Source organism: Hippopotamus amphibius, chromosome 12 (genome assembly GCF_030028045.1).
Source record: "Hippopotamus amphibius kiboko isolate mHipAmp2 chromosome 12, mHipAmp2.hap2, whole genome shotgun sequence".
NCBI lineage: Eukaryota > Metazoa > Chordata > Mammalia > Artiodactyla > Hippopotamidae > Hippopotamus > Hippopotamus amphibius.
The window spans coordinates 55,114,569-55,140,912 of record NC_080197.1 but is presented as its reverse complement, the minus strand read 5'-3'; positions in this window follow the sequence as shown (position 1 = coordinate 55,140,912).

The following is a 26,344-nucleotide window of genomic DNA, read 5'->3' as shown; positions in this document are numbered from 1 at the left end:
AAAAAACAGTGTTCAGGCTGTTGTGGATTAATCAGGAAAGGCTGGCTTGTCGTGTTAGCAGAGCAGTAATACTGAGACTAACACTGATTGTACTCTTACTATAAGCCTAACACTGAGCTCAACACTTTAAAAGCATCTCATTCAAGCCTTAAAACAATTCTATGAAGCAGGTTCTGTTGTTAGGCTTGCTTTGCAGATAAAGAAACTAGATATGGAGGGTTAAAGTCTTCTCCATAGATTAAAAAGAGTGGTCTGTCATGTATCTAGAAGCAATTTTTAAAAATAGAGCTTGAAGGTAAAAATTTTGGGAGACAACTGCTGAAAGTCACATTCAGTAGGAATAGGGGATGCACACCCCCTAAACAGATTGTAAAACCGATTGTTTCACTCTGTCTCCATTACTGAGATCTGGCTTCAAGCCACCATCACCTCCTTCCGGGGCTCCTGCACTGGCCCACAACAGACAACTCCACGGGGTCCCTTGCCTCCCCCACCCCAAGGCAATTTTCACAGTGTAGCCAGAGCGTCCCTTGCAAAAGACGAGTCTGATGTCGCCAATCCATCGATCAGTATTTGCTAAGTGAATGCATGGAAAGTGCACTAGCGTCCACCCGTGTCAGAGAGCTGATTGTTGGTGAAATGAAACGGGGGAGAGGAAGAGAAAGAGAGAGAGAATAAATAGTGGAGACTGAGCCAGGAAATGACATGGTAAAAACTGAGAAAAAGTAGTTCCAGAACCTTTGTGTCGAATATGCTGGCAAAGAGGGAGGAGGGAGGAACGGGGCTGCCCTCCAGGGTGGGGCCGATGCGAGTGGCCGGGGCTGCGCGGCTTGACAAGGCGGCTGAAGCCAGGAGCGTTCTCTGAGAGACGGTTCCGGGGTTTGGGGAAGCCTGCATGAGAGGGAAAGGGAAACAGAACCGTGCACCACCATCTCATGAGTCTCGCGGACCAGCACTGAGGAGGCAACAAAGCGAAGAGGTCTTGGTGTGTTATTTCTTGAGCACCTTAACTATCAGGCGTTTCAAAGGCAATCTACTTGCAGCCAGCTCCCATTTTATCAAGCTCTTCTACATTTACGCGGTTCCTAAAATAACCCAGACTTTTATCTAGAAATCCTTTCCAGCAATTTTAAAGATAAAATTTCTAAAGCTCATTGATGATGAAAATCACTGAAGCATCCATTTATTATGTTTAATTATTTCAGTAATCTCAGATTTTATCCATCACGTTATATTTGTATTACACATAACCTCAGAGTACAAATCTTTGCTTTGATTTAATCCTCATATTTAATTCTGCCAGTGTGAATGATCACTTCACCTTAACTGCTGAATTTTATAAGAAGTTTTGAAGAAGTACTTCCAATGTATGAAGCATATTTTTTAAACTCCCAACTTGCTGGGTCCAGAAAGGAAATGTATAATGTTGTGTTCACCATGGCTGTCTATTGTAGATCAGGAGATGGCTCAGAAAAACAAATATTACTGGATGCTCACAACTGACCAGGCAAATCTACACGTCCCATATGCATTATTTTTGGTCCAGTGAGTTTTGTTTCAATTCTTTTCCTGCTATGTCTAGTTTCACAATATGATTAATAACTGAACTTTCCTTGTCTTCCCCAAAGTTGCCTTGAGAGTTTTCGGTATCAGGTTTATTCATTTACTGTAAGGGCAAAACAAAAATGAGATCTGCAATGTAAATATTGCTGTTAAAAAATGAGATATTCATCATTAATTATGTTTTAATCGGTTTTTAATGATAGTACATAGGACAGTTCTGTATGGTACACACACTTTTTACCCATACTTTTGAGATAAAAGCATTGCTTGTGAAAAGTATCATATGAACATTACAAACTAAACCCTCTCTCTAGGTTAAAGACACCAAGACGGTATCTGGTATAGAGAGTATCAGTTCTCAGAGGGACCACTCTCAAATGAGAATCATTTTCACCAGGAAAAAAAATATTAACTAGAACTTCAATCTTAAAATAGTCATTTATACAATGAATATTGGCAGCAAGTTGTTTCAAATGATCAACCGGAGAAAACGTTGGACGTTTCCCCTCCAAATTTTCTTACAACCCAATGGAATTTTCTCTAAATCTTAAAGCATGGTTACTTGCGGCACGTCCTAACTTACTGAACTAATAAGCATTATTCAAAAACCCATTCTTGCTTTTTGGAACTTCAGACCTGGGGCTGATGTGGGGCCACACTGCCGTCCTGAGACGAGAAATCCATCTGTGTCTCGCTTTGGGCATGTCTGAAAAGGGCAGTTTAATCCAGACTCTTCATAGGCTTCGGAGGGCTTTGGGGAGAGGAGTCTAAGCGGGTCCTGGTGTGCATCAGGACTAAACGCTTGTCTTGGCTCAGTCACTTGCTGGCCCAGCTGGGCCCATTCTCTCCCTCCAATACAAGATCAAATACACAGAACTTTTTTTATTTCCTTTCATCAGCTAGGTCTGCTCTCATATGCAGGCTTGCTGATGTGGTTTTCAATATATTTGCCTGGAATACTCTTTCTGTCCCCTTTGAACCGAGCTAATACCACTTGTCCTTCGTGTCTCAGCTTAAGTTACTTATTTCATCAGCAAGTCTTTTTCTGCCCCTGATATCTGTCCCATAGGTCCCGGGAACATATATGTTATATGTGTATTGTCAGTAATTTCTTCAGTGTCTGCTTGATTCTGCTTAAGAGTGAAAGCACTGCAAGGGCAGACACTGTCTAACCCTAGAGCCCAGTACGGTGCTTGGGGGGGGCCTGGGTGCTTAATAACTCCTGAGCGAGTGGACGGATGAAAGGTTATCTGTAACCCTAGCTACTCATAACTTTGAGACTCTGTGTAGGTTATTCAAAGAGTTAAAAGAGATAATGTACGTAGAGTGTATCACTCCCCAAATGACAAGATTAATAAATGGAAGCTGTCTTTGTCCAAGTAGCTCACACACTTGGAGTCATGATGAGAATGATAATAGGAAATTTAAGAAATCGTTGGAGCCAAACAAAGACCACCTCAGAATGCCTAGCTTAGAGTCTGAAGTGCACATTTTTCCAGGAAATTCTAAGCTCAGTCGCCATGGCAACTAATGAAAACAAATGTTGCTGCCCCCTTGTTTTAAGGAACACTTTCCAACGTTGTCTTTAGTGTAGAATCCCACTTCTCAGTTAAAAATATTAAGAAGCACAAACCTACACCTAAAACCAAAGGTGTAGGTGATGTGTTTTCTTGTCACATCCCTCCCCCCCCACAACCCCCCCCCCCCCGCCCACTGGAGGGAAATGGCTTAAAAGGCAGAGATTGTGTCTTCTTGTATTGACAAGACACCTAGTCCAGAAGGTACCATTTAGTAAAGACTCAACACATCTTCGTTAAATGAAATTAGCAAGGGACTCCCTTGGCGGTCCAGTGGCTGAGACTCTGCTCTTCCACTGCAGGGGGTACGGGTTTGATCCCTAGTCAGGGAACTAAGATCCCACATGCTTCACTGTATGGCCAAAAAAAAAAAATTATGAAAATAATTTTGGCTTCCTAAAATAAACCTGCAGATTCTACTTGAAATTCAGGGTAGTATTTCCAGCTATCTACTGCTCTTCTCCATTCAGATGCTCTGTCTACTACCTAGGACTCAGCATGTCAGACGTGAAGTGTGTTATTCCCACCAACCCACAGCAGATTGGCTCCCTTCTGTACCATCCAGCACATTCCCATGGTATCATGTTTATTATAGAAACCTTGGACTTATTCTTGTGTTTCCCTTTGCTGAAATAATAGAACATCTACATACAATCTGTCCCAAATTCAGTAATTGTTTCAGGGCGTCACCTCAGGGCTCAATCATTAACTCCCAAATAAACATCTCTGTGACGATCTCCTCACCATCACACCTGTAATTCTTCCTAGATTTGTTTCTGTGTCCCTCCCTTGCTCAAGAACCGACATGGCTCGCTCTTCACTAATACATCCAGAACAGACTCCTCTGTATGTTTCTTGGGGTTCCTATAGTGCGTCTCGAACAATTTCTTCATCTTTATTCAGTACTTCCTCACTGTCCCAGTAAGGCCCACGTGCACCATCATAGCTCTCCTCCACCTCTCACGTGAACACGTATGCTGTGTCCATTTCTATAATGCCTTCTCCCCTCAACCCCACTTTTTTTTTTAAATTGGAGTGTAGTTGCTTTACACTGCTGTGTCAGTTTCTGCTGTACAGCAAAGTGACTCAGGCATACATATATGTATATCCCCTCTTTTTTGGATTTCTTTCCCATGTAGGTCACCACCAAACACCAAGTAGAGTTCCCTGTGCTATACAGCAGGTTCTCATCAGTAATCTATTTGATACATAGTAGTGCATATACATCAACCCCAACCTCCCAGTTCATCCAACTCATCCCTTCTCGCTTGGCAGCCATACGTTTGTTCTCTACGTCTGTGTCTCTATTTCTGCCTTGCAAACAAGATTATCTATGCCATTTTTCTAGATTCCACATAGATGCATTAATGTCCGACATCTGTTTTTCTCCCTCATGCCCACTTAATCACATCTCACTTAAATTGTTCTTGGAGGCCCAATTAAAGTCCTACCCCATCCTTGATCTGTCCAACCTCACACTGTTCTTCCTTTCTCTGAATCTGCATTGGAGTTATAGCCGTCATCCTGTAATTTAGGAATTAATTCTCCTCTGGTTTTTTATTTTATTTTTTTATTATTTATTTATTTACATTAAATTTTTTTAATATTTAATTTTTTAGTTTTTTTTACAGGAGGTCCTTGTTCATTATCTATTTTAAATCTAGCAGTGTGTACATGTCAGTCACAAACTCCCAATCTATCCCTCCTCTGGCTTTTTAATATTCTTCCATTCCACACACACTTACAAGTCCACATATGCCTGTGTCATTGGGCTGGTCGCTAGATGCACGTAGATGAATAAGACCAGCAAGACAAAGGTCCTGCTGTTGAGAAATGCTGACGTGGGCGTGTGGTGTGTTACCAGCCTAGAATACTGATCTCGTCACGCACACCTCTTCTTCTGGGACGTGTCTCTTCACCCACTGAACGAATCACATGGAGGCATCGTTTTCTTTTGGAACCTGCTCTTTCTTCTCAGTAAAGACTCTTAAAACTCTAGCCACAGTTCACTGGAACCAGGTGGAAAGCCTACTTAAGTCTGATCCTTTGGTGTCCTTGGATGTTTTGAATCTCCATAGAGAACCAGTCTCCGTCATTCTGACTGCGGGTTCTGTAAGGGCCTGAGCCACAAGCCAGCAGCGGCCACGTTTCCCTGGGAGGGAGAGAGAATGCGGGCTGAGCCAAGGCTGCTGTTTTCACGGATGTGTCCCCAAGGCCAACTGCAGTTCCTGGGACAAAGTGCTTCATACATGTTGGATGGGTGATGCATGAGATTTACTTAGCGTCCATTGTGTGTGCAGAACCTTACATCACGTGCTGTGGTACGAAAACAGAAGAAGCAGGATTGGGATTAACATACAGTAACATATTTGACAACCATGTGGTGACTGTTTTCTTCATTTCCTGATGAAGAAACAGAGGCTCAGATGGTTAAGTAACCTGCCTGGGTTTAACACAAGTGATAAATCACAGAGCATGGAACACAGCTCACATTCGGGTCTGTCTGTCTCCTAAGTCTATGCTTTTTCCACTACGCTATTCTTGTCTTCTCAAAACTTACAAATTTGTTGGAAAGATGAAACATACAAACATTAATTAACTTGAGAATTGGGTATGCCCTCCGGATGTTCACTGATCAAACAAATGCCGTTTACGTTTAGGGTAACTTGGCTGGAAAGTCCGCATGTCCCAGGACCTACCACAATTGCAGACTGTAACTTGATCAGATTTGGGGTTAGATGATTGGTTTTGGCACTGCTAATTAATAAGGCCTGCCAAAAATATAATTGTAAACAGAAACAATGTCTGACTATAATACGAAAAGAAAGCAAAGCATTCTCTACATTACTTACATTACTATACATTCTATAATAAAGAAAGTAATATATTCTAGCATTCATTCAAAGTGTGGTGTGGCTAGAGAAGTGATAATAAAGAGGTGCTCCTTATCACTGGGGTTTCTGGCAAAACTATCACCTCATTTCTTTCTGGAATATATTATACTGTTTTTGTCTCTTGTGGTCTATTCTTATTTCATTACCGACTTTTGTGTATAGCATGTCTGTTTGTCTAATTTTCTCTCATTTACAAATTCAATTCAATTTCTGTTTAAATGGTTTTCAGGCTTTCTGTTTTCTGTTGTGGCTTAAGCCACAACATGTGAGAGAGGGGCTTGAAGAGAATCAGTGTCAGAGGAGGAACAATTGCTTGAATCCTATCCTCAGAAGAAAGAGAGAGTGTGTGCTCAGGATTTTCTGTTCTCCAGGCTTCCTTAAGGGAAGCGCAAGTTGGGGGATGAAAAAGGAGCTGGTCTACTTCTTGGTGTGGTGTTTGTGTCAATCAGAGTTCTTTGGCTGCAAGCAAAGAACCAACTCTGAGTATCCTGCAGGAAATAAATGTATTAGTGGGACAGTGGGTAGCTCTGGGGTCATCAGAGAGGGTAGAGAGGGAGCCTCAAGAAGGGTCAGGATCTAGGACAACCCCAGAAGTTTGTCACAGCAATGGCTGAGTATCTGCTATTTTTGTTGTTTGTTTGTTCAGTCTTTGCTACACTGCATTCAGGATGCAACATTCCAGGAAAAAAAATCAGACTGTTCTGTATGAGTCACTCTTCCACCCTTGGCTAGATGAAGGCAGGGCAGTTTTAAAGACCATTAGTGTTATTCAGAGGAAAGAATAGATGCTACACAACAGGAAAATGGTAAATACCCACTGCATCCCCTCTCTGACCCAGCCCTCCTAATGCCTCTGCTGAAGCTGCTGTTTCCAGAGGCATCTCCCAGAGACCAGCGCTTATCACGCCAAACCTGCAGTTAGTTGCTCTTTCTCTGCCTTTTCCTTTGTGTACAGATCTGAGAAGTCCTGAGGAGGCTGTATATCTCTCACAGCCTCGCGACTGCCCTAATTCTGCAGAATAAGAGTAAGTTTCTGAATATTTTCTGTCTGTTGCAAGCAATGGAGTCTACTCATTCTGTCAATTACAGGTAGTCAGTGTGAGTAGTAATTCTAGTTTTCCATTTCATTCTCTTGCTATTGGAGACCTGCATGTGATGACCTGGGATGGGTCAGTGTAGCTGCGTACCAAGGACAGATCCACTCAATCTAACAAAGGTGACAGCTTTGAACTGGTGTTGAAGATGTGCAATAATTGTGTCCCATTGTGCTAAAGACTGGGATTAACACTTCTCTCTGCAGTTATCAGAGACACGCTACCAAACACAGTCCTGTTTTCTTAGTGCTCAAATTCTCTGGTCTTTCTGCAACATTTGGCATTGCTGACAATTTTCTGTTTAAAAGTGTTTTCTCTCTTCTTGTAATCTATCCTGCTACCTTTCTGATTGTGTCTTCTTCTGTCTTTTCCACTTACTCATGTTTTTTAGCATGTTTTAAATGAGAGAACAATAATTTCTAATTATGGTTTGAATATAGTTCTCAGTAGAAATATCAAGTATCCCAATAGGAAAAGAATCTCATTGTGGGGCATCGGGGTTGGTTAATGTTCATATATCTTGGCAAGCAGCTGCTGGCATCTTATGGTTTACTGTTGTGTCCTAGGTCTTCTTTCATCAAAAGGAGGATCAGGCTCCAATACCCCCAGAAAGGTCATAGTGAGACAGGCAGGAAAAAACTGAGGCTCTAGGCAAATTCTTGGAACAGACAATAGAACCTAGGCAGAAAACAAGGAACTTGTGCTGCATGGAAGACACTTGGACATGAGGTGGACCTAGAGGGGAGAACAGGTAAGAGTGACTTGCCACCCAGCTCCAGGATGAGATCTTGGAACAGCTTGGGTACCTTCTGTCTCAGAACCCTCAGATGAAAGAAAGATGGTCAGAAGAGGAGGAGGAAATGTATTTGGAGGAAGATAATAGATGAATTTTATAACATACAAAGCTGACAGAGAGCTGCAAAGGAGAGAGGCTCAAGCTGGCGGTCTTGGTCCAAAGTGTCCATTGTTCAATCATGTGATGTAGTGTGGCTTAACAACAGCCTTCTTGACAAAGACTTTGGGGTGTTTGTTGGTGGTAAGCGCAATATAAATTCTTATTATGTTTTGACTTTCCAAAAATATTCATCATAGATGGCCATTCATCACAGTAGAATACCTCCAAGATCAGAGGTAATAATTCTGCTCTTCGTTGCAGTGGCCAAATACCACTCAGAGTACTGCCTTCAGTTCTGATTTGGAGGAATTTAAAGAAAAAAGACATTCAGAAAGGGTTAATAAGGAGAGGGAGATTTCTTAAAACAACATTGTAGGAGAAATTGAAGAAAGCGGGGGTTTTAATCAAGACAAAAGAAGATATAAAAGTAATAACAGTTGCCTTCAAGCATTGCAGAGGCTCCTTCCAGTATTGCAGGGGGTGTCATATGGCAGAAGAATTAAACCTCTTCTGTGTTGCCTAATCTGTAAGTAAGAAATATACGGAATTTTCAGGGAGGTAGATTTCAGTTCAATATTAGAAAGAATTTTCAAAGAGGCATAAATACTGAAACATGAAATGAGTTGTTCAGGAGGACAGCAATTTATGTCACTATTGCTGTTCAGCATGAATATTTGAGTATTTCATGAGTATATTAGGACTCTTGTGGTTGTGACAGAAAACCAATTCAGGCTAGTTCAAGCAAACAAGAAAACGTACAAACATATGGTTTTAGCAAGCATTTCTTGAGTTCCTACCATGTATCAGCAACTGTCCAAAATCCTGGGGATACAGTAGCTAACAAAGCACACAAAAAGCTCAAATATCTCGCATCTCATGCAGTATACATTCTAGTAGGGAAACATAATAAAAATGACACAGGCTGATATACATGTCGATATCCGTGTCTATCTCTGGCTGTATATCCACGACTACACGTTGTGCAGTTTGTATGATGCCCAGTAGAGGGCCCAGAGGAGAGGGCAAGCGGGGCTGAAATCAGATCTGGGCTCCACAGCCACACCCTGAATCCCAATGGGCTGCATTGTTAGACTGGAGGAAAGGTCACTGTTTCCTAATTTGCAGCAAGGCACCAAATATGTCATTTAGGACAAAAAAATAAAATATAGAGTGTATTAGATCATAACAGCACTGTAAAGAAAGTTAAAGCATGAGCAGACACACAAAGAGAATGGCCTGTTGGTGGAGTGCTGAGGATGCAGAGATACAGTGATGAAGGCAGTAATAAGAAGCTATGAGCTTGAGAGAAGAGTGGGTCCAGAGAGGTAGTCTAGAAGAAAGGCAAAGCAGGAGACGGAGGACTGCAGACCCAAGAACTCATCAGAGCCACTGTGGACGTCTACACTTTGGGGTGGCTCCTTTCCACCCCTGACACCTGCCCCAAAGTGGCTGTTGGACCATTAGACCTACAATTGCAAATAAACAAATAAACAGCTATGAATGGATTTCTGGTTCCTGTGTGTGCAGCAGCTTACATGTCTCTCCCTGTTCTTTTCTACAATAAACATGCATAACTGATAGCCTGACCTTGTCTTTCTTCCCAGAAATCTAGAAGAAATCGACACAAGAATAAGGCAAGGAGGAATCTGCCCAGTTAAGACATTAAATGAGAGCTGTCTGGATCAGACCGCAGACAGTACAGGTCATCCCCTTAAAAGATGACGACTGTTTTTCCAGTAGCTCCCTCTCTCATGGCCTGACTCTATGACCTTAAAGAGATTTCTTATATGACCTCACGGCAGCACCAAGCCTGCTTCGGACACTTGGATTTTAGGATGAAAACTGTGAAACACTGTGAACAGAATTAGAACAGAGAGAAGTCAATAGAATAAAAGAAGGAAGGAGGTTTATATACGGAGAAAAAAAAAAAAAGAAAGGAGCATTTAGGACCAAAAGGACTTATGTTTTTTGTGTGCCTGGTGGCCTTACATAGTTTTTTTTAAAGGTAGATTCTAAAGCCTATTGTCATCCACCAAAGCCTTGGAAACAAGGTGATGGGCCTGGAATGAGGCCAGCAGGATTCGTAACCCCACCCTCTTAAGCCAAAACAATACTGACAGGCATGAAATTGCTATTTATGAGGTTATAAGTCCTAAAAGGATATATTGTATATATAAAGAAAAATGCCACCCACAGAGCTGATTCTTTTCCATGTTTAAGTTTAGGTTGAGAAGCTCTGGGGTAAGAAAGCCAAACTTTTTGGTTTTCAAGTCATATTTACAATTTAGCCAGAGTTCAATAACCACCCTTTTTATACAGTGCTTTATAATCTTTTTTTGAATCATGGACCCTTTTGAAAATTTTATGAAAACTACTGACCCTCTCCTCTGAAACACACACCATTTTGCGTAAAATTTCAAGGAACTTACCATGGACACAGATGAACAAAACAAAAGCAAACCTCTAGAATATGAAAGGTTGGGTGTATGCTGTATGCCGAGAGCTATTCAACAGGCTGGCTGATTCCGCCGATACCACTTTCTCTGACCCTTTAGTTTTTGTTCATTTCCTAAAGCTGCTCATAAGCATAATTTGTGCCTTTGGAGAGGTTTTCTAAAAGGACAACGCTGGAAGAGCCTGGCTAGAAATGATTTGCAGGGTGCTTCTCGAGAGGAGGGGCAGAGAAATGCTAGGTGGGAATGAACAGTGCCTTCCATGTATTTCTCTCTGCCATCCTAGCATGGAGGCTGCCTCAATCTAGCTTTTCCTCTGTTTCATTTTAATAAAAACATGGAAGTTTAGATATTTGAGATTATCCATTTCAAAACTTCTCCAACTTTTGTGCATCAGAATCACGAGGAAGTATTGCTTTAAAAAAAAAAAAAAGCTCCATCCCCACAGTTTCAGATTCAGTTAAGTATGAAGTGAAGTGTGGCCTAAGACTTTATTTTACAACAAGCTCTCAGGTGGTCCTGATGCTGCAAGTCCTAGGACTACATTAGAAAGGCACTGATTTCATCTATTTAAAGATGAGGAGCTGAGACTGGCTCCATTTCTACCCTGAAGATGGACAGGTCCCTTAATCTTTTGTGCCTACCTCACAAAACTCCTGGTAGCAGTGAATGAGATGAGATTGGCAAATGCATCAAGCTCATTCCTGCCTTAGAAACTGGTACTCGCTGCTGCTCCTTTAACCAAAAAAAAAAAAAAAAAAAAAAAAAAAAAGAATTGCTCTACTCATATCACCACATGACTTTCTGCCTCACTTCATTCAGATCTCTGCTCAAATTCTCTCTACTCTCCCTTTCCTGACCAGCCTGTGCAAAATAGATCCCATCACCCTCTACTTTCTTACGTCACATTAATTTTATTTCCAGCATTCACCTCGACCTGAATCACATTAGTTCATTGTCCACGAGGATTCACCACTGTGACTCCAGCCAGAACTGGGGGTGGACCGTGAAGGACCCTCAGCAAATATTTTTTGAATTGATGAAGTAAAGTAGTCTATAGCATACATTTTATTCTGCTTTCTGTGTTTATAGCCTTCCTTGAAATTATAACTTTTTCTTTATTTTCCAGACTTCTGCTTCAGCACTATGATTGTAACAATAAAGTTGGGCAACAATGTTCAGACACAAGGGAGGTGAGAAAGTATTTATTTAAAATTATGGAAAAAAATTAACTTAGAGTAATTAATTAATTAAAAGTGATTTATCTTAATGCAATGCAAATGCTGCTCATTAGTCAACGTGATTGGGAGACTACAGTAGTCAAACAGAGAAGTCCATAAATGACAGGGGTATCTCTTTAGAAGCTGAGGGGAAATTGGTATTCTACTTGATTGGTTTCATTCATATATATGCAATAAATACATATTTATGGGTGACCTGCCACATTCCAAGTCCTGTTTTAGGCTAGGGATATAGAAGATAAAAAAGTGGAAAAAAAAAATCACTGCTCTTAGAGAGCCTTCATAGTAGTGAAAGTGAAGAAAAAATATGCAATATAAATATATTATGTAGTACATGAGAAGAAAATAAAGGCATTGGGGAGAAAAGCATGGAAGGAGGGATAAGGAATGTATGTGTGTGAATGTGTGTGTAAAAATTTAAGTAGAATAGTCATGAAAAACCTCATGGAGAAGGTACCATTCAGAGAAGACTTAAGTGAGGGAAGGGAAAGAGCAATGCAAATACTTAGAGGAGAGTATTATGGGTAGAAGGTAGGATGTGCAAAGGCCCTGAGGCAGAACCATGCCTAACCAGTCAAGGGAACATCAAAGAGGCCAGAATGGGAAAGAGGGCAACAAGTAGGAGATGACATTGAAGAGGGGAGGGGACCAAATCACCTGGGCCAGTGTAGGCACTGCAAGGATGCATAGCCACTGGTGTGTTCTGGGGTTAAAACTCAATTGTGAGCTGCCTAAAATTGTGATTTTAACAGCATTAAATGACTGCTGTGTTGAGAAGCTTCCTTGTGTCATATCTAGGCTCTGGACTCCCCAGATAGAAAATCTGACTCCAGAGATATTTTTTAAAAAAATACCTAACTGTTTCAAATTTCTCTCCAGTTCTGCCACAACAATTCTCTATTTAAAAATATTTATTGATCATCTACTAAAAGCCAAACATTGTGGGTGACTTTTTTTAATATAGAAGGACAAAGAAATGAAAACTGCCATTTATCAAAAGCCTTTTGTGTGCCTGCCGGGCGGGGTGCCTGGCGTTTTACCTCTGCTGTCTCAGACTCTGTGCTGTCCTAGAGCTCTGGGTTAGCAGAGAAAATAAACAACGTGCGGCAATAACAGCGAGGACTCTGTAGAAGGACCCCGACCTTACGGATAAAGCCCCTGGGGCTTCCTGAAGCAGAACAGGTCTCTGACAGGGACCCCACCGAGTCCTCACCAAACCCGGAGCGCCGCCGGTGGACCCAGGGCAGCGTCAGGGAGGAACCGGGGGTCAGGGCAGCGCAGGCCAACCTGTGCGGGCACCACGGGGGCCTTCGGGGAGGAGGGGACGACAGGAGGCCAGGGCTGTCGGCTGGATCCAGATCCTGACGGGGTCTTGCAGCCTCAGGGGTGGGCAGGAGGAGCCCCTGAAGACTCCAAGAGGGGACAGCACAGCAAAGCCACACGTGCGTGCCTCCAGGTGGGGAAGTGTCCTGGGCTGCAGACCGGCTCCTGGTTGAAGAAAAACAGAAGAAGGAAGGATGGAGATGCTGTCTATTGGGAGCTCTAGTCTGAAATGAACTTGTGTTGGGACAAAACATTTCAGGCTAACTTTTAGGCATAAGCTAACTTTTCAAGTTTCATCTGTGTACTCTAACGTCTGTCTAGAGAGAGCCAGCCAAGTGGGAATTTTTATGTTGCCATGAAGGCTGTGATCAAGAGAAAATTCCTCAGGGCAGACAATTACATCAACATGTTTTTCTAATTTATATTTTAAAAAGTACAAGTGTTCCCAAAGGTCTGGTGACAGACATGGCTTCTTTAAATATAGTAAAGTCAAACAATCTGCAAACAACTGCCAGCCTCTTGAAGACTCCCACCTTGTTCCAGATTTAATCAATTTTTAAAGGCAATTACGTTTAGAAATTTTAAACTTGCAGCTAATCAATCTAAGGGAAAACAGAGTTTACTGCAAAAACACTGCAAAAATCCACCGCCCATCATACGGCCCCTCCCGCCCCTCCCTCCTCCCCCCCCCGCCCCGTCCTTATTTCTTTAGCATTGAGTCTGGGAGATCCGTTCACATCACCAAGGATGTGGAGGAAAACACCAAGTAGAGGAAGGTGCAGGCAGATGGGAGGGTGCAGGCCCACAGAGGGAGGGAGTGGGGTCTGCAGTCAGAGGCCCAGGTGCAGATCCCAATTCCAATCCTGTCTCTTTCCAGAAGCGCACACACACATACACGTGCACACGCACACAGATATACATAGACACGAAAGCCTATACACACAAGAACACATACACACATATATTTATTTCTGTATCTTTCTATATGTGTGTATATTAAAAACCCTGAGCTCACCTTCTGACATCTGTGATTCTAATCCCACATCATGGGGTCTTACATTTTTTAATCTGTCACTTCTTTCAAAATTTGTGTACCGTTCCTGTGCTTTTCGTTTTTGGCTTTACAGTACACAGTCAAAATACTGTTTTCCAAAGTTGCTTAGGTATTTTTTCCCTACGCCCCTTAGTGGAATTACATTATTCATTTGTAATACAATTAGTTTTTTTTTTATTATTATTTTATTTTTTTGGGGGTACACCAGGTTCAATCATCTGTTTTTATACACATATCCCCATATTCCCTCCCTTCCTTGACTCCCCCCACCTCGAGTCCCCCCCACCCTCCCTGCCCCAGTCCTCTAAGGCATCTTCCATCCTCAAGTTGGACTCCCTTTGTTATACAACAACTTCCCACTGACTATCTATTTTACAGTTGGTAGTATATATATGTCTGTGCTACTCTCTCGCTTCGTCTCAGTTTCCCCTTCACCCCCCGCCCCCTCCCATACCTCGAGTTCTCCAGTCCATTCTCTGTATCTGCATCCTTATTCTTGTCACTGAGTTCATCAGTACCATTTTTAGATTCCGTATATGTGAGTTAGCATACAATATTTGTCCTTCTCTTTCTGACTTACTTCACTCTGTATGACAGATTGTAGTTCTATCCACCTCATTACATATAGCTCCATCTCATCCCTTTTTATAGCTGAGTACTATTCCATTGTATATATATGCCACATCTTCTGTAACCATTCATTTGTTGATGGGCATTTCGGTTGCTTCCATGTCCTGGCTATTGTAAATAGTGCTGCAATAAACATTATGGTACAAGTTTCTTTTGGGATTATGGTTTTCTTTGGGTATATGCCCACTAGTGGGATTACTGGATCATATGGTAGTTCTATTTGTATGGTGCTGGGAAAATTGGACAGCAACATGTAAAAGAATGAAATTAGAACACTTCCTAACACCATACACAAAAATAAACTCCAAATGGATGAAAGACCTACATGGAAGGCCAGACACTATAAAACTCCTAGAGGAAAACATAGGCAGAACACTCTATGACATCCATCAAAGCAACATCCTCTTTGACCCACCTCCTAGAATCATGGAAATAAAATCAAGAATAAACAAATGGGACCTCATGAAACTTAAAAGCTTTTGCACAGCAAAAGAAACCATAAACAAGACTAAAAGGCAACCCTCAGAATGGGAAAAAATAATTGTCTATGAAACAACGGACAAAGGATTAACCTCCAAAATATACAAGCAGCTCATGCAGCTTCATACCAAAAAAGCAAATAACCCAATCCACAAATGGGCAGAAGACCTAAATAGACATTTCTCCAAAGAAGACATCCAGATGGCCAACAAACACATGAAAAGATGCTCAACATCACTCATCATCAGAGAAATGCAAGTCAAAGCCACAATGAGGTATCACCTCACACCGATCAGAATGGCCATCATCACAAAGTCTGGAAACCACAAATGTTGGAGAGGGTGTGGAGAAAACGGAACTCTCCTGCACTGTTGGTGGGACTGTAAGTTGGTACAGCCACTATGGAAAACAATTTGGAGGTTCCTTAAAAAACTACAATTCGTTTTGAGTTTGAGTTTTTACTGTTTGTATTCCATTTTGAGTTCTCCTATATACTCTTTGATTTTTAATTACTTATGTGTTCATTAAGTATGTGAAACACAGTCATGGTTCTAAGAGTCAGAGCTGTGTAGAAACTCAGGATCAGAAAACCCTCTCCCCTGAGTCCCCACTGCTCTGTTCCCATTCCCTCAATTTTGCCACTCCATTCTCTCCTGTTCTCTGTAGGTAATTTCATTAGTTTTCAGTTTTTCCTTTCTGTGTGTCTGTTGTACAAGTGAGCACGTACAGGTGTATAATTTCTCATATCCCTTTTTTTCTTACGTAAAGGGTGGCATACTAGATATACCCTTTGTATTTTAGTCAATGGAATTTTGACAAGCTGCCAGGGTAATTCGGCAGGAAAAGAATAGTCTTTTCAACAAATGGTGATAGAACAACTAGATATACATTAGGAAAATAGAAATGAAACTTGCCCTTTGCCAAACCATACTATGACCTCACACCATACATGAAAATCAACTTAAAAGAAATCATGGATCTAGATATAAAAATGAAAACTATAAAGCTTCTAGAAGAGATCATACGGAAAAACATGTATGACTTCATAGTAGACAAAAAGTTCTTAGATAGGCCAGAAAATCTTTGTTATTTGAAGCTTCTAAAGTTGAACTAATTTGCTACAGCAGCAATAGAAAACTAATGCTGAGGGCATAGCAAACAAACAGAACAATCACCAAAAAATTTTTAAAGAAGCTACTGCTCTTGTTCATGTTGTATCCGTGGGAAACCAATAGATAACAATTTTCCTCACAGGAGTTCAGAGCCAATTGCAAGTTAGACATAGAAGCTGGGCAGTGAAGGCAATATTAATGTAGCATCTTACTTGTGAAGTAGATATTGGAGAATAGGGCTTGGATCTGCTAGTCAAGTGGACTTGCTAATACTCCCTGCTCTCTTTTTGAGACCTTGGAAGAGCCTACCCAAAGAAAAGTTTTTGCTCTTTAGAGCACAGAACAATCTCATGCTAGGAGAAGTCAGAAGAGTTGAGTCAGAAAGGTAAGTCAGAGAGATTGGAATGAGAAAGATTCAACATGCTGGCTCTGAGGTGTAGGGACCTCATGCAGGGACCAGAGAGAAGTCTCCAGAAGCTGAGGGTGGCCCCTGCTTTGTAGCCCTGAGTACAAGTTGACTGCTGACCAATGGAAGACTCAGTAAAGCCTCCAATGAGAGATCACTGCTCAGACGTTCCTCTGCAATGAAATCAAACACTACTTGAAAAGGGTTTTATCAGTGAAAAAACACTCTACTGTGTGAAAATAGAAGTAGCTTCAGGATGGAGAATACTGGGTGATCTTTTCAACTCTGCTACTTGCTCTGGCAGTGAGAACATGAGGAAGTCCTCTCTCTGAGTCCACATCTTAAAACAGGAATTACACTGTATGCCTAAGCCCAGGATTTATGCAATGATCTAATGCAATAATGTGAAAACGCTTGGAAAATTAGAAAATGCTATTTAAAGTTATCATTTTCATTAATATCATTAAAGATAATATCCTACCATTATTAAGCTTCTAGAACACGGTGTAGGTCTTTTAGACACATCTCAGCTCTTCACTGATACTTGAGTGTCATTTATCATATCTGGAGAGCAATTTTCTAAATGAGAGATACTTTCTCTTTTCCCTGGTCACTGGCCATGGCAGGTCTACAGAGAACTCTATTTCAAATACACAGCTGATGTGAAGAGTGACTAAGAAAATGAATGCATCTTAAGGAGGAAAACACTGTCATGTTCAAGACCAAAATGAAATGCAGCAAAAAATCAGAATAGCTGTCTTGATTTCTACCTGTGATCTGTTGCAAACACGTGAAGAAGCTTCAAAGTTTCATTTGCAAGTCTTGTTTTTCAAGCTTCTGAGAACATTGTGCGTTTTACACAAAAGTTAGCAATTATTATCATGCCAACTTTGAGGTGCACAATTGAGACACAGAGAGACTGAGTTCAATGTAGTTAAATCTTTTTGATGAGATTCTGTTCATAATTATCAAGGGCCATGATGCAAGGAGCACACTAAAGTTTAGAACTAGAATTTCAAATTACATATCTCAATTAGAGGAAATGCAGAGATAGAATTAATTTCCTTCTCAACAAGTTGACCTTGAGCCTGGGATGTTGGAGGGAGAAGATACAAAAGCACACAAACATAAGAAAGATAGGCGCTGGGATCCCAGAGACAGCAGCTGACTAATAGAGCATCCTTGAGTTCAAGAACAAAAAGTCACAGAGGGTATATAGCCTGCCAGTTCCCCTGGTCATGGTGGACCCTTTCTAGGAAAATCTGTGTGATTTTTGTGTTCACAAATAAGGAGAGCATTTGCAAAGATGATTATAGTGTTGAGAATTTAAATTATGACAGAAAGATGGAAAGGAGTACTGGAACTCAGTCTAACGTAGAGAGTGATGAAAGAAAATGGGAAAGTAATTCTCTTCATGTGAATAAAGAGCTCTTGCCCTATGAATAGTGCCAAGGGGAGGGGTTCATAGGAAGATATTGAAAGGGAATGGTTTAAATTTTAAAAAATACAGTTTTTTAATGTAATATGCAAATGAAATATTGAATGTAATGTTTTAATGTAACATTTTAATATAATATTTAAAATGTAATAAGGAAGGATGTACATCTGACATTGTAAGCAACAAGCATTTATCAAGTGCCCAGTATGTGACCCCTTTGTTCAAGGTGCTCACCACCTGTGCAGGGAGGTGGTGAGAACTGTGTGGGCAGCGCTAGGGGTGGACTGAACATTCTGCTGTGGAAAGAAAAGGGATCCTAACCCAGGAAAGATGCTATTTTGAAGAATGTGTCAGCCAGGGAAGGGCATTCCAGGCAGAGGGAGTAGCATGAAGGCTTGAGATGACGTGGTGTGTTTGTGGAACTAAAACACAGCTCAAAAAGTGCAGGCAGGTAGGATCCAGGGCAGCATAAAGTTAAAGTAGTATAATTTATTAAGTGTTGATTTGTGTGATCTATGCTATTTGCTTTTGTACATTATCTTGGTTAACCCTATGATAACATTTGGGGGATAGTTTTATTAGTCAAGATAATTAATTCAGCCTGAATATATAAAACCTAAACTCTCAGCTGCTATTGTTTTCTTAGATGGAAAACAGTAAAAGTCTGTTTTCCGTCTCATAAGGTTCAGGGTAGGCCAGGCAGCCTTTTTACTTCTAGTAGCCATGACATCTGGAATGTGTAGCCTCCTGGGCCACCACGGCAGAGGAAAAGAAAGCCAGGGGAGGCACTCTGCTTCCTAGCTGCTTACAGTCACTTCTACTCGCCATCAGTGGGCCAGAGGTCGTCACAAAGCCCCGACCTCACTGCAGGAGAGGCTGGGAAGTGCAGAGAAGCACATGGGTATCTGGTGAGACAAACTGCCCTGCTCTGGGCAAGTACTTGTACTTGTTATTTATCACTGCATAACAATATTCCCACAGATCTGGCCGCTCAAAACCATCCACATCTATCATCTCACTTGCTGTGGGTCAGGGGTCCAGGCACGGTTTAGCGGGATCCTCTGTTGAAGAGTCTCGGCAGGCTGTGATCCACATGTTGGCTGGGATTGGGGTCTCGTCTGTGCCTTGATTAGGGAGGGTCTGTTTCCAAGCTCACATGGTTGTTGGCAGAGTCCACTTGCTGGTGGACTGTTTGACTGAGGTTTTCAGTTTCTTGCTGGCCGTTCAACCGGAGGCCTCCCTTAGTTCCTTGGCACTTGGGCCTTCCCAATACGGCAGCTTCCCTTTTCAAAGTGAGCAAGGGATAGAATCTCCCAGAAAGGCTGATGCTGCAGTCTTATGCAATGTAATCATGGAAGGGGCATCTTGTCACCTTTACAATATTCTATTGGTTAGACGCATTGAGAATCTCCCCTACATCCAAGCGAGTGAATTATACACGGTGGGAGTACCAGGGGGTGAGAACAAATTGGGAGCAATCTTAGTCTATTAGTAATAGACTAAGTACTATTAGTATGTCCCTCTTCATCAGAAAAAGAAATTGGGCCACAGGGTAGTTAAAGGATTTGTCTAAGTCCTCACAAGTAAGGAGAAGAGCTGGAATCCTGGTCCATTTGTTTCTAAAATCCATAATTTTAGCCACTATACTACTGGATTATGAAGAGCTTTCTATTGTGAGAAGAAGGTTGGATTTTATATTCTGCAGATACTGGAAAATAACAGGATCAGATTGTCATTTTAGATAGATCAGTTGACTATTGGATTGGATTTGGGAAGGTAAGACTAACAGCAAGAAGCAATTTAGGAGATTCTTACAAGAGTTTAGATTAGAGATGAGGGCTGAGGGCTTCAAATGGGACAGTGATCAAAGGGATGGAGTAGAGAGGACATACATGAGAACTACTGGGGATGTGGGTAAAATTGGCAGAACTTGTGGATTCAGTTTTGGTGACGAGGCAGAGGGACTACTCAGGGATGAATCCCCAGATACCTATCGGCCAGAATCAAGATCACCTCTCATCCTCCTGTGGTACCACCCTCCTCCTCATCCACCACGCTCCACATGTCTTGCCTTGTTTCTGTTTTTAGGACACATCAGGTTTATTCCACTTCATAGCCTTTGTACTTCCTGGACGATGCTTTCCCTCAATCTCACTGTTAGCTACACCTCCTCTCTTAGGTCTCACCATTCTGGGTTTTACTGTACGCACAGCATAAACCATTATCTGAAAAAGTCTTGATATTTTTGTGTTTGTTTATTTGCTTTCTTTCCTTGTTAGTAACATAAACTCCTGGAGTATGGAGACGTCATTCGTGGTGTTCATCTCCGTGAGCCCAGTGTTAAGAACACTGACCTGTAGTGAGGACTCAATGCCTGAGACTGAGTAAATGAAGGATGGACTAGGAATAAATGAGGAGAAAAGATCATTGAGACCAGTTAGAGGCCCAATGAGGGGTTAAGTGGGAGAAGAACATTAGGAATTTGGGAGAGTAACATGCGGTAGACTGTGAGGGAAGACTGGAATTCAAAGTTTCAGGGGAAAGGGGTTGGGAGTAAAAATGTCCACAGTGTGACCATCGGGATAGGTAGCTGACATACAGCAGAGGTGAAGGTTACCAGAGTGTGAGAGACCAAGGGCCTGTGAGACCAGGCTGCTGGCTCAGAGCTCTGTGTTCTGGGCAAAACATTACAGCAGAGGAGGGTCCTGACAGACTTGGAGCACAGTGCTCAGGTCTGATGATGGAGAGGAAGGCACCTGGACCCGACAGGGAAACAAAGACAACAGTGATTGGGTGGGATGGTAACTGCTCCAGACGGGCAGGGGATTTTTCATTGTGGTAGACCTTGCTGGTGCTTTTAACAATAATCCTACAAGGTAGGCTCTGTTGTTATGCCTCTTTACAGGTGAGGAAAGCGCAGGGTGAAGGAATAAGATAACTTGCCCCAGGTCACAGAGCTGACAAATACTGGGTCCTGGATTCAGGTCAGACAACCTGAGTGCAGAGCCAACCTTTCTAAGCTGAGCGCAGTTCAGAACTCGGGACCCTTGACTGCTCAGTCCCAGATTTATTTCCAAGAATCAGAAAATTGTATACCTTAGAGAGCAACAAGGCTAACCCACTCCTATAATTCATTCATTCATTTGTTCCCAACTGTTTGTTTGTTTATTTATTTACTTATTTATTTTGACCGCACCAGGCAGCTTGTGGGATCTTGGTTCCCCGACCAGGGGTTGAACCTGGGCCCTTGGCAGTGAAAGGGAGGGGTCCTAACCAATGGACCGCCAGGGAATTCCCCTCGATATTTATTGGGCTCCTGCTCTGTATCAGGTACTGTTCTTATCATTTTACATTCATGATCCTTTCTACCTTCGCATCATTGTCAAGAAGTATCATTGTCCCCAGTTTATAAAGAAGAAACTGTCTTAGCCTCTCCCGTAGTGCTGGCTATAAAGTGAATCCTTCACCAACTCTAGCTGAATTTACTTGACTTGAACACATTTACAACAAAACTGGCTGAGTTGAAGGATGCTACCTGCACAAGTCCTCAGCCTAAGGCCTCTGTTCCCTTAGTACTTTCTTCTTTAATTCTAAATGCTTCTGTTTAAGTACCATCTATGAAGAAGCTGCAAAATTTATTCAAATAGAACCAAAAAAATGATGGTTCAGCAGCTTCTAGTCCAAAAAAGTGTACATTTCTCCACCCATCAGATTATAGAGGGACAGATGCCAAACTTTTATAGATTTTTAGTTCAACCAAATTAGTGTCTCTTCTCTCTGCTTGCCAAACGCAAAGCAGACTCTCTTTACCCCAGTGAAAACTTACTTGTCACAGACATCAGCCAACCCCCTAAAGATTCCCAGAAATCACTGTGATCTCAGCAACTCCTGTTCCCTGAAGACCCTCTCTAGCTTGATCCTGTGCCCCTCACTGTCATCCTTCCCTCGAGCCTCTATTGCACCTTCTGGGCCACTGTAAGGCACTACACAGATCACTAAGACACAGGCTTTCAAGGACAGGGACAGATAACCCAATTGTCTCATGTCATTACTAGAGCCCAAGTCCCAGCAGGAACATAACAACTTGCCTGTTTCTCTCCCAGTTATTCTACATGGGGTAGGGTTAAAAGGACGATGTAGGTGAGTGTTTCTAGATTTTCTCTCTGCCAAAGAAATTAGGCTCTGTTTTTGCCACTGCTCATTTCTGTCCCCTCCACCTCCCCTGGAGAAGGATTCACTGACTGGTCCTATGTTTGTTGTGAACCAGAATCAAGATAATGGGCTGAGGGATAAACACCCCCATTCCTATGAAACAGTAGTGAAAGCGAATGCGGGACTTTCTTTTCCAGAGGCTCCTGAGAGTGAGGAGCTGGCACTGTGAAAGTGTGGAGGGATGTGACGGTGATGAAGAGCTTGGGGTAGAGGCTGGGAAGGGGGAGACAGAGGGGTGACTAGGAAGAGTTGTGGAGGACGAAGGCAGGAATGCAGGTGATATGCACTGGGAGGCGTGGGATGTGAAATCATACGAGGAGGGGGAGGGAACTTTGGCAACAGTAACCTTTCAGCTTTACCTGCTTCAAAAAAAGGAGCGAAGGTTTGAGTTCCTGTTGGACTTTTCTTCTTGGATGTGGTGCCTCTCTAATAACCTCTGTGAATCATGGTTAGAACATAATGACATATGCAACAAGCATGTCTGAGACCATACCTGATGGTCTCAAACATTGTAATACAGGACAGGGGATAAAAGTAAATAAGTGACAGTATGAGAGACACTTATGGTTTAGGTAAGGATTGAAATAATAATATCTGCACATAAGTTTAGAACTTACAAAATTGTCCATTATTTTAAATGATTTAAGGGGATGCTATGTATCACTGGCCATATGTAGATTATTTCCACTTTCAAGATGGGAATTTGAAACTCACAGAAGACCTGACAGTGGCTGTCACCTGTAAGCCCCAGATTAGAAATACAGCCCATGTCAGCTTGTCCCCTTCCTGCTTTCTCATACTCCCCATGGTCTGGCAGGGAAAATGGGATGCTGACAGAGGCCCTGAGACAGAGGGATAATTTCTGGTGCACTAGGTGGGGTTTTAAAGATCACGAGAAAGAGAGGTGCTCAGGTTACCTTTGTAATAAGGGTTGAGAGGCAGAGGCATGTTATCACCTCCTCCTTGGCTGTGCAGTCACTCTTGGTCACATGTAAACCTCAGCACTTGGCTGGAAAGCAGGCCTCATGGAGGAAGAACAATAGTTCCATGAGCTTTGGCCTATGTCATCCCTGCACATTCTGGAAATTCCATCTTCAGAAGAAAGAGGATGTGATTGAGTCAGCCTGTCTTATTCCAGATGAAGGGCTCTATGGGTTGGGTTTGGCCAAAGTCCAGCGGAGGTTTCTGGCCTCCCTCATGTCCCACTTGCCCCATTGGTGACTCTGGTTTAGGTACAGTCCTTGGTCAGTCAGTGGTGCCCAGGAGGGCAGGCTGGTATCACTCCCTGAACTTGGCTCATGCTGTAGTAACTTGGTTCACAAAGCGCCCTGGAGCTGTTTTCTTCAGAAGCAGGCGTGGAGTGGCTGTGCAGATGGCCTCTTGGACCTTTCTCTAGGGGCAGACAAGTGAGGGGCAGAGAGGGAAGACTGTGACCCAGAGGCCGAGGGGCACCTGGAAGCCCTGCCATAGTGCTGCGTCTACAAAAGAGATGTGATCTCCTGAGCACTTATCTAAACACAAGAGAAACTCACTACCTCATGTTCACTTAGATTTCCACCTTCTAAGCAGAGCTTACTTTTAGTCTTTATTTCCATTTTTCTGTCCTTCTGTTTTGCAACTCATAATGTGTTGTTGCAGTTTTTGTCTAGTAAGGGAAGAGAGAGATCTATGCTATTTAATTTTCAATGATTATAGATGCAATTGAAAAGCAGCATATGCAGGGTACGACTTGCCATTAAGGAGCGGCAAATTTCCCTGAAAAAAAGCGATATTTAGAAACTGCCCCATTTGCCTCACCAGTGTGTTATTTTATTTCCTGTATTTTAGGTTTATATGAGAAAACATGAAGCAATCTGGTCAGTAGCTCAAAGTTTCGCTGCTTTCAAAATAAAAAAAAATATTTTAATTAATACAGTACAAATGAACAGTAACTAGAACATTCAGGCTAATTTAATATCAGTCAATTCAATTAAATATCATTGTAGTAAAGCAGGATTAAAGGCTCGACAGCTGCAGTCTAAGTATAGCAATTAACGTAGTTGGAACTCAGGAATCTAAAAACACCTCCACTACATTTCACTAAATCAAAGGATCTCAAGAGCAGTTGTTGAATCATTATTGGATTAACAGAGGATTGCTGATGTTACACCACTTAAATCGTAGGTCTTAATCCCTGCAATAGTGTCAAGCATTACAGTGTTTGCAAAGCAGAGCAAGATCCCAGGTCTGGGAGATCCACTTTAGTCTCACTTTCCTGCTGTCACGTTGACTCCTACTCACAGTGGCCCCTGGAATGTGTTAACAGGACATCTAGCCAGGGATGTCAGAGTTATTAGGGATCAGACTTAGAGGCAGAAAGTGAGTGGACAACCACCTAACTATGACCTGGGAGACTCTGGAAATAGTCTCTTAGCCAAAATAATATCCTCTGCCCTCTGACAGGGTTATGGGTCTCTGGATCTTAAGGGTTTTCCAGACTTTTCAACATTTCTGTTGCTAAAGAGACTTGTTGGTTCCTTCTTCAAGGCATAAGACTTGTGTTCTGATTTGTCACTAGGTGGATGGTGACTGAAATAAGCATATAATATATGCTGTTATGTGATGAACATATAACTGAGTAATGCAATGATTTCAGCCTGGATGACCCCGAGGGGTGATGAGGTTAACAGTCCAGGTGGCTAACCCTTTCCCATCATTTGATTAAAAAAAAAAAAAGACATAGTTACTAAATGCAAGAGCTACTTCATTTAGCAAGACAAATGAATAACATGATATCTCTTTATATTAAAAGTGCAGTTTTACTTACCTAGGCTTCCAAAGTTAATGTGAAATTTTTCTTAAAATTCTATGGCTCTGAAATTATATCTCTGAACCAACTTTTATGTAGTGGTTTTTGTCCGAGGGAGACTTTTTTTTTCTGGCTGCACTGAGGTTCAGAACCCAGCCTCCTCTGGCAGCTTTCTTCTCAGTCTATTCTTTTTCACAGGCTTGATGGCAAAATTCTTCTGTGTTCTTTCTCTGCTCCTTTGATTTCTTTTGCCATATTTAATTGAAGAAAATCACCAAGAAATCATGGCAACCGTGTACCAAATTTGGTCCTGGAAAGGCGTTTGCCCATTCATCCCAATATTCCACTTAGCCACGCCCACTCAATTCTTGCCACACCCATGTGCTCCCAAACTCTCAAAAAAACAGTTGGCGAGATGAACACAAGTCAGTCACTATGTCTGCCTCAAACCTCAGGCCAAATTTGCCTTTCACATCTTTCTTTGAAGGATTGAAAATAGATTTTGTAGACAATACAATGGCAGGTTTTTTTTTTTCTTTCTTTTTTAAACACAGTTGTGGAACTTCTGTTAAGGATGTGGTGCCGGCTTAATTTTGAATCTTGTTTCAACTCCTCTTGGAAACCACACAGAGAATTTTTTAAAAAGTCACAAAATTTGTTTACAATGAAGCCAGGAGACAGAGAAAACCTGCCCACTTCATTTACAGGTGAAAAGCTGCCAAGAATAGCTGAGACCAGTACAACATCACAGGAAGTGCCACAGGAAGCCAGGTGAGATAAATCAAGGGACGAGTGGAGGTGCAAAGGGGTTAGTGGAGGGAATCTCAGAAGTCTCCAGAGAAGTGTTCCCTCAGCAGAGGAAAGCTCCACCTTACCAGGGAACTGCTGCAGGTAGGGATTAGATCAAAGAGATTAGAAATGCTGCGAACAGGTGGGGAAGAAAGGTGTGGAAGGCACCTGAGCGATCTGAAGTTGGCACATTTCAGAAAGTGTCAACAAAATAGACGCTCAAAAAGTGCAGGGACCGTCTTGGAAAGTGGAAGGCAGATTCTGTCTCTTGGTTGTGGTAATGGGTGAGGGAACATAGGGGAGTGTAGAGCTGGCTGGAGAAGACACCTTGAACCAGGATAAGTGCAGAGAGGCAGACAAGATGTGGCTACACAACAGTGTCATTGTTGAAAGGA